Genomic DNA, 17,676 nt, shown 5'->3' with positions numbered 1-17,676 from the left:
ACCAGTGCGAATTATATTTCCTTCCTTTTTTTTCCATTCTTTTAAATCATCTGATCCCACACTAAACTTCAGCACCAAATGCTGACTTTCTGCCCAGCGAATCTGGGACTTGTGCACTGGGTATGAGAAAAGAACAGTGGAAAACTTGTGCTGCTTACCAAGCACAAGCGCCTCTCAGGTTACAGAAGCCAAGACTGCAAGATTAAGAAGCCATCCTTTTGTTTGCTATGGCATCTTTCCAATACATAACAAGATCTCTTGCCCGCATACATAATTATTTCTCCTTCTGGACCACTGTGGCAGATGGATATATTAAATATCAACATAGAGCCCAATTCATATTGCCAGAATTGTGATGCTTATTAGAGAATATTAAAATTCGGAATGGTAATAATGGCTATTGTTCCTCCTTTTCTGTGCGGGCCTAGCTTGTGACTTGGGGTCTGTTTTACAGACGGACGTGGTTCTCATGGTGCAGGTGGCTCTGACAGAGCAGCCCCGCACGGGGGGAGCGGCACCTGCACGAGGATCGCCAGAGGCTGTTGAAGCTCTTGGGGCTGCAGGCGCTCAGGTTGCACCACACTAGACGTCTCCCCCCAGAATTGCTCTTTCAGAGAGAGAGTCCCTGGATTAGCCCCAGGATTATTGCTAGAACTGCAAATAGCACAAAGCCGGAGCTACTGGGTAAGACCAAGCTTCACGGGGTGCTGGTGAAGGAGTTCAGGGGACATGGGAAAAACTGGGCAAAGCCCCCAGTCACATCCCCGCTGCTGCACACTCCCAGGACACAGTGTACGTGTGCCACCCAGGGGTTTTCTCTGCACACAAGAGCTCCTAAATATCCCCTTGAGCCGATTTGTGGGCAGGTTGGCACTGCTGCCAACTCCCATTTCCTTCTGTGCAGCAATGCACTGAGTTGTTTCAGCACTGAGTGGAGATCTCTTGCTCCAAAGATTGAAACCATCCCAATAAAACCCCCCCACACTAAATCCTTCCTGGGGCAGCCATCAGGCCAGCTGTGACCCACCCGTGCCTACAGCACTCAGGCGCTCTGCAGCACAACAGCAGGTCCCTGCCCACAGGAATAAACAAGAAGTGAGAGTCAGTGTGGGCGCTCAGGATGGAAATTTCCAACAGCAGAGTGGTGAACAGAAGAGCAATAGATGCCCCAGGCAGGCTTCTCACAGATGAGTATGGGTGTGCGGTGAGAGCCTTCATCCCCTGCTTTGGCACTTGCACATCCCAATCCTCCTCTCGGGCTCAGCCGGCCTCCCAGGGCTCACCTCCTCCCCAGCCACTGAGAGCCCGCCCTGTGATTTCATTTGGGTTAAACTAAACTAAACAGAGCACAGCTATCTTAATCTCTCTTTAATAAAGCTTAACAAGAGCAGCAATGCCTGCAGCCCGCTCTGTACAGTCTGGTAATTCTCCAGAACGTAAACCAAAATGGGTCTCAGACTTTTCCTCTCCTATTTCTGACAGCATTTCTCTGTTTTCACCCAATCCATTTGTATAAAAATCCATCTCTGAATACTTTGAAGATAAAAAAGCTGAGGTACCTCATCAAGACTTTGCATAAGCAAAGACGAAACGCTCGATGAAAGCACAGCAGCAGTACTTGGTAGCACTCCGAGGCACTCCGAGCAATGTCAGCAGGGTTGTTTGGCATTTAACTTCCACGAAGCAAAGCCCACGGCATACAGGAACATGACGAAAGTAAATGTCCGCATACGGCTGGCCAGGAGAGGGGCTTGTAAATCTTTAACTCATCAGAAATTAATTGTAAAGTTAGGGGAAATGCGTTTGGACAAGTTCAGGCAACAAATGGCTATTTCATAGCAATTAATTCTGTCTCCATTGTCTGTTTCTTGTACCTAATTTATCCCCTGCCAAATCAGCCAGTCTTTCAGTGTAGTATGGCAGCAGCCCCAGCCTCTCAGGTGTAGGGCTGCTCCTGCAAGCGCTGCCCTGGCAGTCCCGTGTGTTTCACAAACATTTAACAGCTTCAGTGCAAAGAACTCTCTTTGGTAACCAAAATACAATACATTTACTAGATGAATTAAAAAAAAATAGAAATAAAAAAGACACACATCATGTAGAAATAATTAACAAGGGTTTGATCTTCTTACCAAGAAACAGATATGGTGCAGCAGGGCCCAGTTACAGCGTGAAGAGTGACTTCCCACACCACTAGATGTTCATATACAGCCCTGAAACAGGGTGGAAAAAATCCTTTAAAAAAAAAAAAGAGAAAAAAAATATATTAAAAAAAATACATCTATATATTCTGCAGACAACATCCAAAACCAAAACAGTTAGTTCATATACACCTATTAAACATGAGGGTCTCAGGACGGTCAACGTCTAAATGTCTGCAGTAAATAATGTGAGCAGCTTTACTTTTTATGATTCCCCATCACTAATTGCAAACGTCCTATTAGCTTCAATTACAGCTACTGAACGTTCAGTAGTCATGCAATATTTATCAATCTAGCTGCGATGACCCCTAGATGTTTTTCCTGAGATATGGCTAATTTTGTGTAGTACTGGAACCAGATAATGTGCCTATGCAGTGCAGGGAATATGTGTAGAAGCATTAAAACTCTCAGGAGTGAGTAACCAAACAATAAACACATCTAGAAAATTCTTCACAAGCTCTGTGCTAAAGCCAGAAAGGGTGCTGTCCTCCAGATGGTGCCCTCTTTGATCCTCCTCAGCCCCTTGCAATGACAAGGGGATGTCTCAGGCACAGAGAGGGCAATATTCAGCTCAAATTGCCCTTCATTAATTAATTAATTAACTCTGACCCCGCTCCCATTCTGCTGCACCTCTCCGGGCTGTTAGTGCCCGGGTGGTGTCACAGCACTCCCACCTCGAGAAGCGCTACCTGTGGGTGTTGGGATGTGGAATAAAACTCACGTGATGGTGATGATGATAACTGCTACGGTGATGAGGGCAGTAAGCAGCGCGCGTGATGGGAGCTCCTGGGTGGTTTCTCACCAGATCACCTCATTACGCAGCGCTCGCACTTGAAGCCAGAGCTGCCACCCCAATGCACAGTGATTGGCACAAGGCACCCAGAATTAGGCCTGGGAGAACCACTCCATCAGCGTCCCGCAGCCCAACAAGAAATTAGGGGATACGCTATAGACCATCCTACCTGTTTCTTCCCCTGTATGTCCACTACGGGCCCTCCTCATGCTTTGCAGACCAGGGCAGCGGAGCGCCCTCCCGAAGCAGCAGGGTGAGCGTGCAGGTGGAGCCTACAGCCCCACCTCACGTAACTTCTAAAACAGCTAAATTCCCCGGCTGCCTCCCTGCTTTGTAAGACCCCTGGCTCATTTTCTCATGAAAGGCTCAAGGGAATTACAGTCTCCTATAAGAGTATTCCAAAGAAGAGGAAATAGCTGTCAGAGACTTTAAAGAATTATTCCAGAAATGGTAATAAGCACTATAAATGATTCCTGTATTTTTCTACACTTAAGAGCATTTATCACAGCTATAAGTTTTAAAAGCCTTTAAATTTTTTTTATAGCTGGCAGTAGATTTTTACTGGTATGTACTATATTAAAAAGAAAAAAAAAAAACTTGTGATCCACACAATGATTATTTTGTACAAAAGCTGAAGTTTTTCATTTTAATTTATCTACTACAATTTATCCTTTTTGTACTTTTATATTTTTTTTCCTAACTTATTAAAGAACTTCATACTTATGAAATTACCACTGTCTTACCTTTAAACTAGTTAGATTAATTAATTGTGTTCCTTTATGGAGCAAGATGGTTGTACTGATCATATTTTTGAGTCTAAAGATAAATAAATTTATGAGAAAAAAAAAGAACAACCATAACAACAACAATAAAACTTGTAGAAAGCACATGTTCAAGCTGCTGGTTTTGAAGTTGGAGACAGGAAAAGAAAAGAGAAGAATGCTGCCAGAATCACAGGAAAAACTCCACAAAAGAGCTTTTGAGCTAAGCATTGACCCCTAGGAGGCTACAGAAGTAGGAGATAAGACACTATTTCTTTTTGATTTAAAAAAAAAAAAAAAAAAAAGGAAGACATTTATGTTCTCTGTAACAAATACATGTTTCTACCAGGAACGCGTGATGGCCAGTTTCCAGCAGTGACTGCCAGGAGCTCTGGCAGCAGGGATCTCTGACACCCAGTTACACCCGGAGAGCTCACGCGGGGTCGCCAGGGCTTACACGAATTCTTCTCGTGATGTTTTTTGTTTTCTCCTCCTAACTGCACCTGTATGAAAATATGAAGGCCATAGAAGATATTTGGAGTGCAAGTTCAAATGGTTTGCAGGAGCTATGGGAAAGATTCAACAGACACTGTTCAGAGTGAACTGCCTTGCTTTGAAGGCACTTCGTGCCAGATAAGCTTACTATTCCTTTACGTACTACAAATTCAACATTTCATACATAACTACTATGGTTAGGTGCTGAGTTAAACCTAACTTGTATGTTCTGTAGATCAGACACTTCAAACCTGCCCCAGCTGCCTGTCACCCGGAGGGAAACCAAGCCAGGTGTCAAGCAGACCCCCTTCTCCCTGGGGATGTCCTCTGTCCACCAGGCTGCTGGCACAGTTGAACACTTCCAGCCCCTTTGCTTGAAGCCTCACCGTGGCACAGCAAAACAACTCAAGCATTGTTGGTCCAGAGATCACGGAAACCGCAGAGGTGATTTGTGTAGGGCTGGTAAAGGCACCGTCCTGCTGGAGAGGAGGTCTGGGCTGCACTGCAGGCTCCTGCGTGTGGCCTGAAAAACGTCTCCGTTCTGGACGTCAGAGGTGGTTTTAAGCCAGAGATCAAAGTCCTCATACTTGAGTGTGTACACAGAAGCACATCACAGCAAACCAGAATTTCAAAAAGAGTGACGTGTTTATGGAACAGGGACAGCCCCTAATTTGTGACTGTGAGTATCAGTGTCCAAATACTCAGTCCCTTTAGGTACCCAAAATCATTACTGGCTTTGGTTCTCCATCCTGGCGAGAGTCAAGATCCATCTCATTGTCACTGGAGTCAGTGAGAAGCTTCTCACCACCTTGAGTGAGAGCTCTTGCTCTTACTGCTGCTCCATTTTTATGGTCTTCAGTGCTTTTGTAGGAACCCTGGTGCATATTGCTTACTTGGGGACCAAAGTCAGCACAATCACTGACATAGATCCTGCGTGTCATGAGCCTGCAGCTGAAAACACGTATTTCTTCAGTGACCAAGCCGGCAGAGGCTGAAGTGTTCCTTTCGAAGTTTTGGAGATTTCTTGTTCAGGTGACTACCAGCATCGGTGTTGGTTTGCTTATCCCAGTTACAATATGTATGTTACACATTTTGCAAGCTAGGAAATAAAATAATTCCATTTTCTATTGATGATAGCTGATCAATATATGCTTAGGAAGTGTATAATGACCGTGCTTTCTGGCTGTAGATTTAGTTTATGTGACTAGGTAGGAAACTGAGGGTAAGGGAGGGGATTACAGTAAAGGGAGAAACCTTACAGTAATTAAAATTACAGGATTTAAGTGTCTAATAAGGACATTCTTACTAGCTGTTGCTTACTAATCACTAAGTAGCACGCAGACACTGCAATCCACTTGCAGGCTTCGGTACACAGACATTTCTCAAACCCTTATTTCCAGATATCTAAGACAACTTTGTTCTGGTGTAATCTGAAACAATATATTGTACTGATCTCACATTCACAGACATCGAAGTTTTTTTCTATCTACAAAGCGTGAATCTTGCTCTATTACAACACTCAAATCAGGCGAGCAAACATACCTGTTTGATGTCTTTGTTATTGCTTCCTGAATTTTGTTTGCCCAGGAAAGTAAGATATGTATGTTACGAAACCTCCATAAAACTTGTCTCTGGTATAGAATATGACAACCAGGCGGACACGGTTCATAAACATTTGTGATGTATTAATCAAACCAAGACAATCTTCCCTCCAAACATGCAGGTAACCGTGTAAACAACTTTGTCAGCATTGACATAAAAATATATGATTTAACTCATTAATGAGTGTGGATTGTCATGTTTAAGCTGATTGTTAAGCACACAAGAAATAAAAAATGTGTTTTCACTGGATGTGCCAACGGTACGCGTGCATATAGCTAGCAGAAAAGGACAGATTAAAGACTGCATCCCAGATAAAAATGCAATCCTGTCAGATCAGTGCCATTTCTATAAGTAAGAATAAGACTAACACTGCCAAATAGATATCAGGAAGAGAATCCATTAAGCATTATTGAAAGTCAGGGTATCCCCTCCAGCTAAGAAAAGTTATTATTCTGACAAATGTCAAGTGCTAATCTAGAACTAATGGAATTTAATTTTATGAATTGTTTTCATAAATATTCTAAAACATCTTTTGAGAGACATATTGTATAGTTTTAGATCTGAATTCATAAAGATATTTTAGCATAGAATATGAATAACTCACTGCAATAATTTTATCTACGTAGAGAAATGATATTTTATTTGTTCGTGCCTCAAACCATAGCATCTCAAGCTCCCTGCCTGCCACAAGCCCAGTAAAACACCAGGGAGTGTAGGAGACGAGCAAGGGGGAGCAGGCAAAGCCAAAGCGCTGCTCCGCAGAATTCATCTGCCTTAGATAATATGAATCAAGAACCATTATTTTATCTCTGTAGTGAAATAGTACTTAGGACTGTCATTTCAGAGGATGCATTGCTTTCTTCTCTCTTGTTAGGGAATCCAGAGAGAGGAGTGTTGGATGTCCCATGCTCTTCGTGCCAGCCGTCTGCTGTCAGCCAGAGACGTTTTCTCTCTGTTCCTCCTTCCCCCAGAAGAACAACGTTAGAAGGCGGGTTTAGAGAGAGATGAAAAGTACTTCGCAAGGCACAGCAAGGGAAAGAGAGAGACTGGAACTCGTTTGTTTGTGTGATTTGGCTTGTTCCTAGGATCGCTTTGCAGGGCAGCCGCTGGACTGAGCACTGCCCACCCTGGCTCTGAGCCCTCAGAGAACAGGATCCAAAAACCTGTGCCCGTCTACTTCTGGATGTCTTAACGAGCAAACGACACCGTGTGTATTGTTCCACCATCTTTGCTGCATGCAGCATGCGTTCCTAACACACGCGGCAGAAGCCAGGGTTTGTATCTTACTCTCTGAGGCTGGAGGCAGCAACCGACGTGTCCAGCAGAGAAACCACAGCACCGGGCACCTGGTGTCCAAATGCCAGCCCCGGCTTGCCTCCCACTTCAAAGTGTGTGCTGCAAGAGTAACCCCTCCTCCAGTGCAGCATCCCCCGCAAAGCTCTTCTTCATACGAGTTACACACCCTCCCTCTCGCTCAGACTGCAGGCTACCACTGAGAAGGTGACAAAGCCGGCATAAGCGATAAAGGAACGAGCACTCCGCCTGCCTTTCCTCATTCTCCGACTAGTTGTAATTTTGCTTTAGCTCGGGTTTTGCCTCCAAGTCTCTGGGTGGGGGTGGCTGTGCACGGGTACGGGGCTGATGGCGTGTCCTACCCGGTGTCATCCTTCCCTCATTTCAGCCTTTCGGTGATCCCTGCTGCTGGGTGCAGGAAGCATTTCTGAACATAGCATTTGGCAGGAATTAACTCTTAGTGAGGGGAAAAAAAAAACCACATACCTTCTAATAACATTTCCCAGGCAGATGTTAGATCCTTAGCAAAGAGACGTTAGGTGCTCTACAATGCAGCAAGGTATTTCAGCAGTAAATGAGATAATGCTGACCTGAATTTGTTCCCCAATATAAGGGTGATATGGAGAATCATTGAAGTAACAAGCTCCCACTTCATTGCCCTGCAAACTTCAGCGCAATGTTGTTTTTGCACGGTGACATTTGTGACCAGCATTGGTGCCTTGTCCACAGACTTATTTCTTGGCTGTATCCGTGTGCAAGTCTCCATTTGGCTTTCATGCCTGCCATCAGAAAAACAAGATATTTTACCCATGGCAGATTAGCTTGCATTTTCTTAAGGGAAGAACGTGTTATTTTATAACTCCATCAGCTGAGAAGCCAATGCTGCTTTCTGCCTATTTCCCATCTAATTGTGCAGTCTTTTTACACGTGGACAGGGACAGAACAAATATCACTATTATTAGTGGAGACAGGTTCTGCCATTTTGCTCTAACTCATTAGATGGGAACAACCACACTTCTGACAACAAAAAGGATTAAGTGCTGAAAGTTCAAAAAATTACACTTTCTAAAAAGGAAAATAACTGTGATAACGACCTTCTTTAACAACTACAGAAGCCTTTAACAACTACAGAAGCCCTGGCTGCCCAGGGCTTGGAGCACAACCATGGGTACAAAAGGTGAGGGGCACCCCAAAGCAGTAGATGTAGAATACATTTTCCCATGATGCTTGTTGTCTTTATTTCACCCTTTTCCACTGCCAGATCGCAAACAAGAGATGGGAAAAAAATAACTAAAAAAAAAAAAGTTATGGTTGATCAGAACAATTTTCAACCGTAACTTCCCAAAACAAGAGATCTGCAGAGCAGCTTCTCCAGGGAGCGGCTGCAGCTGCTCCGCTCCCCTCCTTTCTCAAATACAAGTGGACACTTGCACCAGAACAGAACTTCTCCTATGAAAACTCTGACTTTGAGTTAATCAGTTTCTTCCTCCCTCCCCAAAACCCCAGCTAAACCACTCCAGGTCACACCCACTTTTCTGGGTCAGTTTTTGAGTCAGCTACTCTGCTCACAGCAGCTTTCTGCAGCTCCTGACACATTAACTCGATAGTGGGGCACGAGCAGAGGGGCATTGCCTCACATCTCCTCTTGCATAAAAGCTGTTGACTCCAAAAGTGTTAACTTTACAGAGACTTACATGGTTGAATACTCCTGCTGACAGAGATATTACTTCTGTCTATCACAGTGGAAACCTGTCCAACGAAATTTCTTATCTGTCACCCAGATGTAAGCTGAAACTTCTCCGGGATGCTCTGGTTATCTGTCTCAGAGTAAAAGGGTGAGTGCCACGTCGGGAAGCGATTTGTATAGATCGCTGGGTTTTAATGATAAGTGTAAAGTACTTCACCTCTTCAGGGGTGTCACTGAAGAAATCGAGAGCTTAAACGCGATCTCCTTGGAAAGCAATTTGTATTGCAATTACAAAATACCGGGGTGCGTGTCACGGAGAGCTAGTGGATTGCAGGGCTTTAATTCACAATTTACTGGAGGCAGGGCATTATGCCATAACTGACGTCCTTGGGATGTGCAGTGTATTCAGTGGTAACATCCACATGTGGAAATAAATTAAAGACCTTTCTCTAGCAAAAACGTCTGCCTTTGCCTAAGTGCTTTACTCACTGCACGCCCAGCTTTGGAGGTAACCGAAGTAGCAAGGCAGGAGTAACAGCTCCATCAGTTTGCTACGCAGTTAGTTAGCATGGCATCAAAGAAAGCTCAAAGATCACCTCTACGTTAACGAACCTGGACATGAGACGTGTCAACCCCCCCACATACACTTTTTTTTTTTTTATCAGGCAGTGGCAGAGGTACAACTGGAATGGTCTTAACATTTTAAAATCCTTTTTTATCTTTAGACAAAAGAAACATAACCACTGTATACATATTTTAAACTATATTTAAAAATATATTAGGAAACTTATTTAAGTATTATATAAATAAATTAACTAGTTTTTCTTTATCTCTAACCGTTTTATATTGTCTGGCAAATCATCTGGACCATATTCTTTAAGAATAGTTATAAAACCTAACAGAGGAGGAAATAGACTTTTTGCAGTACAAGTTACAGCAGTAGATGAATTCGCTTTAGAAATACAAAAGAGATTTTTTTTGTCTCATTCTTCCAGGAAAACTACTTTTGGGCTCATCTTTCTGACTCAGAAAAAAAAAAAGTAATAAAAAGTAAATACAAATCAGGAAATCCAGGTAATTTCAATCACATTTGAAGCCCAAGGACTCTGCAGAGATCCCGCTCTGTCCCTGCAGGTACAGCCCATGGGGCAGGGGCACAGCAGCACCAAGAACCCAGACTGGGTGAATGTGACCAGCCCTGCACTCCCTCATGCCTGGGAACCATCACTGCGAGGTGAGTGGCACAGAAAGCAGGCCTGACCTGAGAAGAAAATGATATTATTCCAGAATAATGTCCAGAATTTTATTTTATTTTATTTTATGTTGATAGCTTGCATGACCATGATCTTTAAGGAAAATAACAGAGGGCAGCATCCCCTTGCTCCCAGCCACACCCTGCTGCATCTCATAGCACTGCCCATCTAATTTTTTAATGTTTTAGCTCTAGGGACAGGCTATTTCCAAAAACTTGGAATTATTTGGGAAGAGTTTAGTCTATCACGTCAATTATTAATATCAAAAAAATTGTTACCTCAGGAGCATGGTGATTGGCCTGATCTTAAACCCCAAGTGGGATCAATTTTCATTATGAAAGTATCTGACACTGAAGTTTTGAGATGAACTGTGAGTTCTACATCCTGTGAACTGGTCAACAAAAATTGCCCAAATAATGCAATATGAAATAATTAAGGACATGCTATATAATCACCGCATTAAATTCCTAAGCTGGCTCTGACATTACTCGAAGCTCAGTAGGAAAACTAATAAAAGTCTCCGAGAGGTTATTTTTCCTGTGCTGTCAGCACATTGCTAGTTAATGACTTCTAGAGCAGGTCAACTGAAAAGGGGTTTCTTTCACACTTATATGTTACTATCATGATTTTATTTCCTTTGTCAGCTATTATTTCTACACTCCAGAAGCCGTGAGCATGATTTTTGATTTATTTATTGTAGAAAATGATTATTTTCTCTTCACAATGCAGCTGATTTTGAAAAGTTATTCTTTTTTATGGCTGCATAGTCCCATCTTATATCTCAAGCACCACAGCAAAGGAGTGCTGCTTTGCAATTACGAAAGCTGCATCTATTGCTGTTTGACTTGCCAGCCTTTATTAAATCTGCTTTTTATCTCAGAAGCGTGAACCTGAGGAGTGCCTGCATGTGAGCAGCACCTGCAGGGCCGTGGCCGTTGTGCTGTGAGCTACCTGCGGGCAGCGCCGTGCCAAGCCCCGCTCGGACGTCGGCCTCCTGGACACAGCTCACGAGGAGCCAGCTAGAGCTACCAAACGCACCTGGGCTTGGGAGTTAAAAGTCAAGATCAAACTTATCTTTGGGCAGGGTCACCGTGGGAAAGGTCTGAAACAAAGCCTTATTCGTCTGCAGCTCAACCCCTGTGATCACATCTCTAACTTCAGGACCACGTGTGGCTGCTTTAGGGTTTGGCAGCGAGTTACCCAACAGAGCCGAGGAGCATCGGCAGGGAAAGAACTGTCAGTGCAGCTTATGTGGTTAAGCTCCCAGCCGCCCCCCCCCCGCCCCCCCCCCCCCCCCCCCCCAAAAAAAAAGAGGGTAGATTATTAGGAAGACACCTTAAAAGGGAGAGCTTGTGGTTCTGATCCCCTTTGCACACACCAGGTAAAAACAACTTTGATCGCTTTAATGACTTCAGTTCTCAATTCAAGCAAGCAAGGGCATTGTCCTCGGCAAACATCGCAGCCCAGTACCACCAGCTGTCCCACTGCTGTCCAAGGCAATAGTAGCAACCTGAGCTCTGGTTCTAGAAGAGGTTAAAAAACACCGTCGCTAAAGATGCAGTCACCACAGCAACTTCCAAAAGAAGTGGCCAAAGCAAGCTGCACGCCGCCCCAGATATTTATCCATACAGGGCTATGTTTCCCTTCAAGAAACCTGAACAAATTTGAATTGAACTTTCAATGAAATTTTAATACTTATGTATTTTCTGCACACAAGTGATGGCGGAATTTGGATCGCTGTCTATACTTTTAAAAGCAAAGCTTTGAATAATGAATGGAAGGTGGGAATTAAAGAGTTGTCTTCTCTAGGAGGAAATGGAGTTGGACTCTCAGTCTTTTAGTTTCCTCATCATTAGCTTTATAACCAGCTTCTCGCTATTTCATGAATATTAGAAGAATATGACAGTGAAATATATTGTAATTGAAAGAATATTAATTAAGGTTCATCTCATATTCTATGGCTCTCTGTAATATCATCTGAAAAAGAGTCATTATACAAAGCTAGAAAGTCATGCTTTATTCAGGACAGTGTTATCTTTTTAAGCAGATGTGAAGTTATTAATTTAAAACAGTAAAACAGTTCAAAACCTGTATTCTTCATTGTTTCAGATATTAAGAAAAGCTGTTACTTACTTAAGCAGTCAAGATTTTACTTGATTAATTTTCTTTTCAGCGAACAGGAACTGTGGGTTCTTCATGATTATAACTTTCCTCCTAACAAATCAATGCAGAGAGCAGGACAAGTAAATTATATCCACACCAGCCACAGTACGAACTGGCAGCAAGCGCCCAGCATAATTCATTCCCTTTATTGTTTCTGATACTTTGCATTACAACATATCAGTTTTCTCATGCCAGAAACAATGCACACTTTACTGCAAATGAATGCTACCACAGAAGTTGCATAATTTATTCCTTCTATTTCTCTTTGTTCATAAATGCCAACTTAAATACTCCAGGGATCATCCATTCAAATAAGTTATCACGTTGCTTTCCAGACCTGTAGCTACAGACAAAAATTGCCCCTCAAGAGTTTTATGACCTTATGGAAGTGAATCCTTTTATTTTTTTTTTGGAGTGGGGGGAGGACAGACTTTTTTTTTTTTTTTTAAATATGCTTAACAGAAAATGCTGTCCTTAGTCACAAACCTACTGAAAAGATACTCATGGCTCCATTATGGTTTTTAAGGCGCGATATAGACAAATATATCTAGACTTTTGCAGTGATAGAGTAGTTATCTATGAAAAGCTGATAGTGAGTCACCGTTCTGAGCCTGATTACCACATACAAGAGACTTGTATAATTAATAATAATAATTAATATATATTAATTATATTATATATATTATATATTATAAATAATTAATATAAAGATATTAATATAAAGATGAATTAGTGATAATATTGTTCTTCTATTATTTTCTAGAAATTCAGCTGGGCACAGAGCTCTCTATGGAAGAAACAGAGCTTTAAGATTCAGCAGACATCACTGTTCATATCACTAAGAAAAGCTGTTACTTACTTAAGCAGTCAGGATTTTACCTGATTAATTTTCTTTTTGGAGAGCAGGAACTGTGGGTTCTTCATGATTGCAACTTTCCTCCGAACAAACCAATGCAGAGAGCAGGACAAGTAAATTATATCCAGAACAGCCACTGTGTGAACCTGCCCACAAAAATAAATAAATAAATAAATATTAAAAAATAAAAAATAAAAACCACAACTTTTTTCTAAGAAAGCTTTGAAAGCAAGTTTTCTATTCGTTAGCTGCCTCTGGGCTCCAGGTTAGCTTTTACAAATAGAGGGAAATAAATTCATCAGAAAAATTGTCCCAATTCTGAGGGATTCATTGATCCCTCAGACGCAAAAAGGGGATACAAACCTGAACAGGCTTTTTTTTTTGCTTTCCTATTAAAAAGTTAGTAGATTAAAAAAAACAACAACAACAACAAAAAAAAAGAATAAATTTGCAGCTAATGGGCCGCCTACTGCTCACATATCCTGTGGATCTCGCAGGCTGACGTTATGAATAAAGTCTATTTCAAAATTGCCCAAGTTTTGAAACAACTTAACAAATATTGTCACATCATTTATTTTTTCATTCTTTTTTTCTATACTCTGATTTGGTATAAATTAGAAGTATAACATTTGGTTGAAAACATTATTTTTAAACCTTTATTCTAGGATTAGAATTAGAGTGAATCTGTTCTTAAACTCTGCATACAACACTTAATTAGCAGTGGAAATGTATTTTTTTTGACAGGAAACCTTCCACTGAACTACGGCAATGAATAAGTTTTCTTATACGGGCTGCAAGTTCACTTTGATGCTAATTCTGGTTATATTCTTGGAATGAATGATCATGAATTAATGGCCTATGAACTGAACAAATAACTCTGGGTTTGCTAGCCTATGAATAAATATCGCAGCCTGCAGTGCCATCGCCACCATCCCAGGTTTGACACAGTCCGTTGAGTGCTGTCAGGGCTGAAGGACCGTGGGAACACCGAGCTACTGCAACCTCATGATTTATTTCCTCTCTTCTCCTACTCTGAATAGTCCCAACCCCACCCAAACTTGTCGTGAGATGTCTGAAGCCCTACATCTTATTCCACCAACCTGCAGGGATGGCTTCCCTTACTCTTCTATCCCGTTTTACTTAGGTCTATCTGAAAACCTTTTGGGCTTCAAATTAATGGGAACAATCATTACAAAGAGAGAAAAACAGGAAAATAACAGAGTCAAACACTACTAATTAATGTGGTGTGTGTCCCCCTGCTGTATGTATTGTTAAAGTCACGCTTACATTACCAGCTACGTATTGCAGCTGTACTGATTTCTGTCCAGCCTTAGTTAACGTTTTTTTGTTTTGTTTTCAGTAAAGTTCCCCTCTGATGGAAACATGAATGAGTCTGTTCAAGGACTCGTCCACTTTTACAAGGAAGCTAACGTCACAAAACCATCAATCTTTGCTGTATTCCCAGTTTTATTGCAATTCTCAGCTGCACAAAAGGAAAGCAATCAGGCTGACAATTTCTCTACGATCAGATCCCAATTCTTCTAGTTTTCCTTCCATTTCTGAACAGCAATTCAACCCACTTCACTTCCTTACTTACCTGTAAATGTTTTTCTTCTAAATAATATATCGCTTGCACGAAGAAGGGTCAAAATACTAAATCAACATCCAAAAATAATAGCCTGTTAGCTAGTTTTAAAGTTATTCTTTAATTAAAATGGAGAAACTGGAAAAGTGTCTTAAAAACCCATCACGATTCTTATATGATTCTATATAGCTATAATTACCATCCACTTTACCAGGCAAGCCCTGAAAGTAACGATCAAGTCTTAAACGCCTGAAGTTAAAGTTCAATTACAGCAGATGAAGGGAATGCTGAAAATCGGCCAGCTGATTAAGATCTGTATAATTTGGCAGCGCACGGTGCCTGGATGTGCTGAGCCAGACCCGACGTTCAGGACAACGCCGCGGCCCCGAGCCCCCGCTCGCAGCGCCGAGGGAACCCACGGCACGGCCGGGAGCCGCGGTGCCACGGGCTGGGGCACGGGGAAGCTGTGCAAAAAGAAGTCGTTTCGAGGGACACGAGGGCTGCCGGTCGCTTTACGTGGTCTATGGGTAGTGAACAAGTAATTATGGCTTCGTACAATGCAAACGTTTTATGAATACATACACAGAAATAAATCTGTCCCTGGTACAGAACAGAGCTGGAGTAGCTTTACACTGAACGCTTACTGAAGGCATTGTTTTCCCTTCAATCTCTATCAGCTCTGAGATGCCAAGGGACGGACACCGCAGCTTTTTCTCTCGCTACTAACCGTCAAGAGAAAATCCTAAGGGAGAAATCTGATAAAACGTCCGCTCTCATTTTGCAAATGAAAGGTTAAGATGGATTGCCAGGTATTGTACCTTCAGAGGCATTGAAATCTCCTAAAGCGACCCCCAAACACAGAGAGCCTTCATGCTCTGCTGTTCCAACACGCAAATTAACGGCGGGGAAATATTACAGCGCCTATTTTTAGTGCTTTAGGACAGCGCTTGCTGGAAGCTCGCCACAGAGATGCTAAACACTTCTCAGGCGGGGTTTTAGGAGGAGGACAGGCGGTTTGGGAAGACGACTTCATCCCAAGTAGAACCAGCAATTTTCTCTTGTTCTGGCTTTCTTGCTGCCTCCAAAGCCAGTAAAATTAAGCTGGCAAAAGCACTAATGACACCGCCGCCTTGCAGAAAAGGGGGACAAGGGAGGGACCAGCATCCCACCGAGAAAGGGGAGGATATGGCCCACCTGCAGCAGGAGGAGGGAGGGCACGTTGGGAAGAATTTGCCTCACTGGGCACCCACAGGGGGGGACAAGTGGCTCTGGGCAGCCCCCCGGCAGCTGGTGAGGGTGGGTGCGGGCCATGGGAAAAGGCGCAGTTACAGGACTGCCCTCAGAAATTAACTCTGCTGAGTTAACGCTGAGGTGCCAACCAGTGCTCTGGGCAGCGTGGTGAGACAGGGCACAATAAACCCGGTGTCGAGCGCACCCGATGATGATGGCAATAGAGATCTTAAAAATAATATGCTCGCTTCTGCTCTCGGCTTTGTCTGGGTGATCTGCGCTGACTTTGTGGAATCACTGCAGCAAGTTGTAAATGATGTATGAAATGAAAACCCTCTGCTCGGCTGCTGCAGAGGGAAACTGCAGACCGGGCTTTTCAGCCACTTTTGAACTGTGCTATTTGCACCGATATTGAGCTCAGACGTGCAAGGAAAGGTCACCGAGCTTGCACACAGACACCAAGCAAACTGCTCCGTGGGATTACACTGAACACAGCAGCGCTGTTTAGAAACCAAACGCAGTGAAAGCCTCAGACTGTTTCAGTGCAGTGCAACATTTAGAAGATGATCCTGATTTTAAGGGAACCTTGGCTCTGAATTGAATTACAAGTTGTCTGCTGGCCGCTGCAAGCACAGGAATTTTACAGCAATTTGACTGAAGGGGACCACCGTGACTTCATCAGCACATCTGGTTACACTCCCTGCCCTTAACCAAAAGTATCTTTTTCATACCGCATCTCTGTCCAAAGGGGAATTAAACCTATAACCATCAGGGATGGCTATGAATGTTTATTTATTTATCTAATGAATCAGAGAGAGGGCTCATATTTTCTCTTCTTCTTTTCAGTCATTTCCCTCTCTCTAACTGCAGAAACTGGAAAAATAGGGCATAGCGAGATGGGCCATAATCTCCTCTGATATTCTTCTAGAGATGTTGGACACCACAGAGCAGTATTTTCATTTCTTCTGGAATAACGACATGTACGCATCAGTCTGTGTAAATAACATGCCCTGAGTGCAGAGATCTAGGTCAAAGGATCTCATGGCAGCCCCCAAATCAAGGGGCAGAAAACCAGATCCTACACTACGAAGACATGCTAAAGGACATCATGTGTGCATTTTGCATGCAGTAAAGGCCAAGCAGCAGACTGATGCACAAGCGGTGCACCTGCTGGGCCGCACAGCTGCCCCAGGGTCCCACCAGCAGGACTTGGTGCCTTGCCGCTCACTGCAGGCCTGGGGAAAAATCATTTCCTCTTGCGGTTTTATTCTCAGAGCACCGGTGGTTTTGTCATGAAATTATGGGACCGGGAAATCACCCAATTCCCAGGAATAACTGAAGCTCCCTTTAGCTCCCTTGGTGTTGCAGGTAAACAGCTTGGAACTCCAGCACATATTTCTAACTTGGCTCCCAAATTAGAAGCCCCTTTTGCAAATTTAACCCTCAGGGGCAGGAGAAAGCCAGAGGCACGGCTGCTAAGCGCCGTGCTGTGCTGCTCCATGGTCTTAAAAACGTATTCTCACAGCACATAAACAAAAATCCTTGTGACAGTTTGTGATCTACTTCTTACCATAAACTGCATCCACACCCCAAGCCCCACGCCCCCTCCAGGGCCAACATGTTAGAAGAAAAGACAAAATGCACTTTCATTAGTCAGTGCTTTGCCCCTCAGTTCTCAGATTAAAGAAAATCTCAGTCTCTAAAGACATATCATTTAAAGGAATGGAGGCAATTAGGGGGAAACGGAATAAACACTGTTA

The 17,676-nt window shown here is 43.0% G+C and overlaps 3 long non-coding RNA genes across 4 annotated transcripts in view; 1 reads left to right on the top strand and 2 right to left on the bottom strand.

The window, feature by feature from the left end:
• Window positions 1-1,027: 1,027 nt before the first annotated feature.
• On the bottom strand, window positions 1,028-2,833 carry LOC308197131. 2 transcript variants are annotated; one of them, XR_013952610.1, is made up of 3 exons: window positions 2,331-2,833; window positions 2,130-2,232; window positions 1,028-1,765 (listed from the first exon to the last, which is right to left on the bottom strand). It is a non-coding gene; the product is annotated as an uncharacterized lncRNA (long non-coding RNA). The 2 variants fall into 2 exon arrangements; XR_013952611.1 differs by having other exon boundaries at window positions 1,028-1,759.
• A 4,046-nt stretch (window positions 2,834-6,879) lies between these two features.
• Window positions 6,880-17,676, bottom strand: part of LOC308197355 — a 71,238-nt gene continuing 60,441 nt past the window's right edge. The window contains exons 10-12 of the long non-coding RNA XR_013952856.1: window positions 13,125-13,247; window positions 12,216-12,296; window positions 6,880-7,921 (exon numbers count right to left, since the gene is read on the bottom strand). This is a non-coding gene — a long non-coding RNA (uncharacterized lncRNA). The remainder of the gene's footprint in view (window positions 7,922-12,215; window positions 12,297-13,124; window positions 13,248-17,676) is intronic.
• Window positions 8,100-11,361, top strand: LOC308197260. Its single transcript, XR_013952702.1, has 3 exons — window positions 8,100-8,977; window positions 9,825-10,063; window positions 10,963-11,361. It is a non-coding gene; the product is annotated as an uncharacterized lncRNA (long non-coding RNA).

This window comes from Anser brachyrhynchus (assembly GCF_964034855.1).
Source record: "Anser brachyrhynchus genome assembly, chromosome: 6".
Lineage (NCBI taxonomy): Eukaryota > Metazoa > Chordata > Aves > Anseriformes > Anatidae > Anser > Anser brachyrhynchus.
This window is presented reverse-complemented; position numbering and strand designations above follow the sequence as displayed.